The following is a 7,836-nucleotide window of genomic DNA, read 5'->3' as shown; positions in this document are numbered from 1 at the left end:
GTGTGATATCTTCACATCAGAACCTTTGGCCCAGCCTCCAGGCTCCTGCTTAGGTTGAGCATTGGGTGAGAAGCAACACAGGAAGACATTAGGTAGAAGTCCCTGCATATTGTCCAGTCTTAGACTAATTTATTCACCTCCATGAACCCTTTGCTCATCCACCAAATAAAAACTGTATTTGTTACAGCCACTTTGGAAGACAGTTTGGCAATTTCTTCCAAAACTAAGCATCCTATCACCATATGATGCAGCAATTGCACTCCTTGGTATTTACTCAAACACCAGCTTGAAAACGGATGTCCACACAAAAACCCGTACACGGATGTTTTTAGCATCTTTATTCATAATTGTCAACACTTGGAAGCAACCAAGATGTCCTTTAGTGGGTGAATGGATAAATAAACTGCAGGATATCCAGACAATAAAATGCTGTTCAGTGCAAAAAAGAAATGTAATATCAAGCCATGAAAAGACAAGAGGGAAGCTTAACTGCATATTACTAAGTGAAAGAAGCTTATCTGAAATGGCTACATACTGTATGATCCCAACTACATGGCATACTGAAAAAAGCAAGGGATGTTGTGAGAGTCAAGTGAGGTATTAATAATATGCAAAAAAAACCTCCCACTTGACTCAAAATAGACTCTCAGAACCAGTAGGAGGAATTATGGCTACTATTAATATTTTTTTCTTAATCCAGGACATAAGTAATTAAGAGAACTAGAGTGTTCACTTCATTTGTTCTGTCACTGGTGGCCTCTTCCCCAGTGAAGTACTCCTTCCTGTGAACTCTAGAGGCAAGACTATGGAGACAGTAAAATGATCAGTGGTTGCCAGGGGTAGGGGGGAGAGTATGATACTATAATGATGAGTACATATCATTATATATTTGTCAAAACATAGACTGTACAACCCCAAAGTGAACCCTGATGTAAACCGTGGACTTTGGGTGATAAGGATGTGTCAGTGTAGATTCACCAATTGTAACAAATGTACTACTCTGGCAGGGGAAGTTGATAGTGGAGGAGGCTGTGCATGTGTGGGGGCAGGAGTAGATGGGTATATCTCTATACTTTCCACTCATTTTTGCTGTAAACCTAAAACTACTCCAAAAAAATAATGCCTAAACATTTTGGATACAGCATATACTGCTGAGGTGATGAGTACACTAAGATCTCAGAATTCACCACTAAAGAACTCATTCATGTAACCAAAAACCATCCGTATCCCAAAAATTATTGAAATATAAATAAATAAATAATAAAAATAAAGTCTAGTTTTAAAAAGTTTTTCAGCTGTTGGTAGTATCTGCCCTGATGGTTATGACAATCACAGGTAGGATGAGTAAAAATGTTTTGTAGACTGTAAATTTTATAAATGTTAGATGCAAGCATATGTCATGGAGAGAATCAGCCCCTGTAAATGGAGGTATAAACCACATTGGCCTGCACAGAACCACTGGAGCGTGGGCCCTGTGAAGATGTCTTCCCCACTTTTGTGAATGATACGCGCTGGATTTGTTTCTTTGGGCTGCCATAACAAAATGCCAAAGTCAGGTGGCTTAAAACAATGGAAATTTGTTTTCTGACATTCTGGAGGTTTTGCTGAGACCTGCTTCCCCCAAATTCTCTAAGGAAGGATCTTTGCTTGCCTCTTCCAGATTCTGGTAGCCCCAGGCATTCGTCAGCTTCTACAGCATAACTCCAGTCTCTGCCTCCATCTTCCCATGTCTTCACTTTGTGTCTGTGTCTTTCCTCTTCTCTTCTAAGGTTAATGGTCATATTTGTTAGAACCCACCCTACTCTAATGTGACCTCATTGTAACTTGATTACATCTGCAATAAAAGACCCTGTATCCAAATAAGGTCACAGTCACAGGTACCAGGTGTTAGGACTTGAAAACGTCTTCTTGGAGGACACAATTCAACCCATAACATGCAGTTTGTATACTGGAATAATAGCTTAGCAGAGAGGTTTAGAGCCTAAGCTCTAGCAAAAGACAGTCTTGGGTACCAATCCAGGTTCTAAAACTTACTAGCTGTGCAGCCCTGAGTAAGTTATCTTACCTTTCTGTGCCTCTTTTTACAGCGATAGTGGTTACACCTACCTCACAGGAGTAGGTTATGAAGAGTCATTTTTATATGTAAGGCACATAGAACAGTGTGTGACACATAGTGCTCATTAAATGTTAGACATCATCATCATCATCATTAATTACTACCAATGATCAGCATGGTGATCACCACCATTCGGGTTCATAGCTGAAGTCTTTACCATCTCTCTGCATGTATTACAGACATTCTAATGGCAGGTGTAGCTTGTTCTTAGTGTAACTCACATACACCTGGTGCTTTCCTGACTGGAGAGACGTGTTGTAAACTTACATTTTAACACTCATCAGGTCCTTTAACTACTGAGCTGTTCTCATGTTTGTTTTACCTTTGGAAAACCATGAACCCATTTGCAGTGAACCCAGTGACAGTCATCAGAAAATAGGATGTGAAGGACAGGGAGGCCACTGAGGACTACATGAAACAGAGACAGGCTACCACCACTAAGATGGAAGCCAGCACCAGCCCAAGGGCCACAGCGAGGAAAGTACGCTCTCCCTGCCCTGCATCCAGCACTGTGATGAAGTAAGGCTCATGGGGCAGTGCTAGGTGGGGAATCTTTTATCAAGATGTCCACTCCATCCAGCTCTACACGGCTGGGGGACAAGGAGGGAGACATTAATACCCACCCATCCCCTGGCACATAGAAGGCTGCTCTTTGGTGCAGTCTTTTCCTCCCTGAGGCTGCCCTAATAGTAACTTCAATCTGAATTTCCTGACGTGGGTAGATGGCTCTGGGATAAGTGTACTGCCCTGCAGGCCTCTTTCTCAGCTCCTGGTTTGGCCATATCCCCTCTCTTTACCTGACCTTATTGTGACTTTAGGTGTCAACCCCTGCCCTATGCTCCTTGCAATCATTTTCTGAGAACTGCCCCTCTCAGAGAGGGTAAGGGGTACACCCAATGACAAAGAGCCGACCTGGGCACTGCCAAGACTTGACACCAGGTCCTTGGGCTGGTGCTTTCTCCACCATGAAATTGACCCAAAGCATTTCAGGGGTGAATTTTTACCCCATGCTTAGAGTGAAAGGTGCACTATTGATGGGGTTCTCGATGCAAATCCCAGCTCTACCATTTAGTAACTGGTCACTTCAGGCAAGTGAGGTAATCTCTCTGAATGTCAATATCTTCATCAATAAAATGAAGCTAATGAAACTACCTAACAGGGATGTTGTGAGAGTCAAGTGAGGTAATATGTGAAAAGCACCTACCTGACTCAAAATAGACTCTCAAAAGCAGTAGGAAGAATTGTCGTTACTATTTTTTTCTTAATCCATGATAAGTAATTTAGAGAACTAGAGCATTCTCTTCATTGTTCTGTCACTGGTGGTCCCTTCCCGAATGAAGTCCTTTTCCCCACAAACTCTAGAGGATTCTAAGCCTTTTCCTAAGATGCACTGAGTTGCTCTTCTTGACGTTGGGTTGGGGCTGCCATAATAACTCAGTGTCAGTATTCTGGCAGTTTTGGGGGGGCCTTATGCTTACACTCATGTACTGTTTCTTCCCCCATCATAACCTTCAGCCTACACTTATATTCTGGAGATTCTCAAATCTATATTCCAGGCAAGGTCTTCCTTCCAAGACCTGAATCCGTAAATCCAACTGCATATGGACACCACCTCATGGGTGCCCCAAAGACATCAAACTCAACATGTCCAGGATGGAATTCATCATTGTCTTCCTTTCTGAATCGTCAGCTATTCTCCTTCATTCCTATATCCCTCTTCTTGATTAATGGCACCTCTGTCTACCAAGATTTCTAAGCTAGAAACCTGGGAGTTAGCCTTGATTTCTCCTGCAATCTCCTGTAACTTTTATCCCACATCCAATTGTTAGCCAGAAAGCCTGTTGATTCTACTTCCAAATATCCTCATATCTTCTCCTTTCCGTGTTCTGTCAATGCCCTGGCTCAAGCTTCCTCTTCTTTTTCTTTAGCCTTATTCATTTCTCTGCCTCTGGTCTCACACCCCTCCAGTCTAACCTCCACACTGCTACTGGACTGTTCTTTTTAATCTGCAAGTCCAATCATGTTGAGCAAATTGCCACTGAAAATTTTTTAGTGGTCTCTATTGCCTAACCAGTTAAAAGCAAAACTACTTAACATGGCAGTAAAACCCTTATTATTTGGCCTTTACATGCTTGTCTAATATGCAAAGGGCAACACCGTATGGAAATGAGACTGAGGGTCCACCATGAGTTGCCCAAACAGGCAGCTAGCTGAGACCCAGGGGATCCTCTGGTTCCGCAGGAGGGTAACACCCAAGTCTAGCTTCCTACATGACCACAGCCTTCCTCTTTCTAGAAGAAAAACTTTTAACATCCCACTGCTCCAGATTTCCCAGGGTGCAGGGCAGCTGGCTTTCTCAAATCCAGCCTGGTGCTAAGCAGCCTGTGCATTCTCCTGCTGACAAAAACGTTTTCTCTTACTTCATCCATAAAAACCCAGATAGGCTAAGACTCCATCCGCTGGAGTAGAACCTATGCCATGTTTATCACATACCCTAGCAGACTTCTCCATGGGGAAAAAGAGAAGACTGGAGAACTACATGCACCTCTGCTTTGTGAGTTTGCGCATTTCCCAACAAAGCCTGTGTCTTAGCCCATGCCATGTGACTTTGTGGAATTTATCCAACTCCTTTGCATGACAGGGGAGAGTCCTAAACACACACACATAGAATGATACCAGCTTCATCTTTAATCTTTCCCTTCTAGAAATTTGTACTGCATCATTGTTGAATTACTCATGGTGCTCTGAACACCGTACGTGATCATGCCTCCCTGCCTTTTTTCCTGCTGGAGTCCCTTTTTATAATGCCCTCCCTTTGTCCCAGTTCTCTGTCTAGAAGACTTCTCCACACCCTGGAAGAAAAAAGGCCCAACCCTACTTCTTTGCAGGAAGGCATTTCCCTGGTACACTCAGATATCCCTTCTCCTATTTCCCCTGCTGTACATTAAACACTCCTTTTCTTATAGTTTTTCTGTATATTTCCTATCTTCTCATGGATCTATGTGATTCCTTAGGGTAGAGATTGTGTTGCAAGATCTTTGGGGTGTCAATTTTCTTCCCGGAAACCTCTGTGACTGGTGGTGTCTTTGCCCAAGTTCTTGTCCTGCATCCAGGAAGAAGGAGGTTCACAGACAAGTGAAGGGTGAAGAAGACAAGCAGGAGCTTTATTTAGTTTTAGAACAGCTCAGAGGAGACCAACAGTGGGGTATCTAGCTCCTCTCTGTAGGCAGGTTGTCCTGTCATGTGTTCATCTCTCAGCAGAGAGAAGCCCTGAAGAGGGTAGCTTGTCTCTGCCCACTGGTTATCCTGACATCGGCTGCTCTCAGCAGAGAGGAGACCCTGGATGTCTGCCACTCTTAGCAGAGAGGAGCAACCCTGGAGAGCATGGCTCCTTTCCAAGGCAGGTTCTTCAGACATCTCTGCATGTCTCTGAAGATCTCAACAAAGAGGATAGCTCCTCTCTGAGGTGGTCATCCCATCATCTCTCCATTCTCTGCCCTGCTCTGGTTGTCCTCTCTCCTGCTCTGGCTGAGCCCAGGGCTTTTATGAACCTCAGAGGGGAGGAAGTATTTGCTGATTGGTCCATGAGGAGCTATGGCCAGGCCTGGAAGAGGCACCATGAGTCCCTACTCTGGTCTGCAAGACTGGCAGTCCAGCCCCCAGCCTTCAGGCCCTGGCCTGAACCCTGCCATTCATGGCCCCAGGGCTCCACCCCAACCGCCCACTCTGAGAGCAGAGCCAGCACAGGGAGTGGAGAGAGGCCAGGCAGCAGGAGTAGACACCTCTGAGCCTGCAGGGGTGGGGGAGGGGATTCCCAGGCCCCCCAGGGTGCAGGCTGGAGAGATGCCCAGGTCCTGCACCTCTGTGTGTTGCTATTCCAGATCTGTATTTGAGCAACACAGCCCCTGGCACTTGGTATACAGCTGTTGACTTAAATAATGCTTTTCTCCCCCATATCAATTTATAAGAACCACCAGAACCAAACCACCCAAACCACCAGCCACAGTTTGGGTGGCTGCAGCAACAGGCAGGGAGCTCCTTCCCCAATTCAGAAGAAGTAGGGCTCCCACCAGCTCCATGGGGTGTGCAGCCCCAGCCACACCTCTCTGCTACAGCTAGTGTGATGGCAGCCACTGCCATCAATTCGATCTCTTAAATTCTGCATGCCTGGCAGCAAATACCATGCCTGGCAGGTAACAGGTGCTCAATTTTTTAAAAAACTGATACAATAAATAGCCTAATCAATTTCTTGCCTTTCAGCTCCAAATCCATCCTTCTTCATTCTGCTTTGTGATACTGGAAACATTTGTGCATTGTCAGCTGGAATAACTTTAAATGTTGTTAAGCTTTCTCAGTAGATGGTGCTGGAAAGACACTAGAGGAGGAAGGGGCTTCTGTTTCTAGTTCCAGTGGCCTGTGGGACACCCAGGGGTACATGCTTTTCAGCAAGTTTTCCCAGTACCACTTAGAGTGGCTTACTAGCAAGTGTGACTTATACCTCAGGGGGTGGCTTCCCAGGGAGTCTCATCAGCACCAAAGTATGCAGTTTCCGCTTTGCCAGTCCCAGTCTGTCACAGCTCAGGTAACTAATACTCAGTCAGGTAGTGTATACCTTAGCTTTTTTCCTAAGCTTTCCCAATGGAACATGTAGTCATTTATAACAGTGACTATACACTGGGAAAAAGGAACTACGCAGATATTTTGGGAATTAGCAGACATTGTCTCTGTATTGACTAACTCCTAGAGACCTCAAATGTGACTGTGCTCACAAGTCAAAGTGAAGGCTTGTAGCAGTCAGGTGGCAGATTAAGCCTTAGCCCAAATCTGACTCACAGTGGGACCAACTGGTCTATGCTCCCCTTCCCGCAATTGTTTTTTCCTCACCTCTTGGATGTATATCTGGAATTGATATACTTGTCACTCTCAGAATCCCCAAGTTCTTTCTCTGACCCATAGGTAAGGGCCATTATGGTAGGAGGGACTAAGTAGAAGCCCATAGAAAGTTCCCTCTTCACCAAGATAGTAAACCGAAGCAATACTGCATCCCTGGGGGTGGAGGGGCAGGGAATTGCAGAAATCACAGCCACTATTAATGGACAAAATGATACAGAGTTTGTGATATCCATGACATTCCCACTTAACTCACCTGTTTGGCCTGTACAGAATATGGGTAAATGTTAGAGAATGGCTATGGATTATTATAAACTTAATCAAATGGTGATTCTAATTGTGTTGCTATTCCAGATCTGTATTTGAGCAACACAGCCCCTGGCACTTGGTATGCAGCTGTTGACTTAAATAATGCTTTTCCCCCTCATATCAATTTGTAAGAACCAGCAGAACCAATTTGCTTATACCTGGCAGGGCCAGTAGTACACCCACATAGTCTTATCTTGGGACTATGTCAACTTTCCTGCCATCTGCTGTAATATAGTTACAGAAATCTTTATCATCTTGACACTCTGAAAAACATCACATTCTTCTACTACATTGATAAAATTATACTGATTGGAGCTGATGAATTGGAACTAGAAAGTGCACTAGATGCCTTAGTAAGAAATATGCAAACTAGAAGGCATGAGAGAAAAAAACACACAAAAATTTCACATCTGCCATCTTAGTGACGTTTCTGGTGGTTCAATGGTCTGGATAATGTTGAGGTGTTACCTCCGCGGTGAAAGATGAGTTGTTACATCTCTAAACAACTACTGCAAGTAAAG

Source organism: Pan paniscus, chromosome 17 (assembly GCF_029289425.2).
Source record: "Pan paniscus chromosome 17, NHGRI_mPanPan1-v2.0_pri, whole genome shotgun sequence".
Lineage (NCBI taxonomy): Eukaryota > Metazoa > Chordata > Mammalia > Primates > Hominidae > Pan > Pan paniscus.
Note: the sequence above shows the minus strand (reverse complement) of the source record.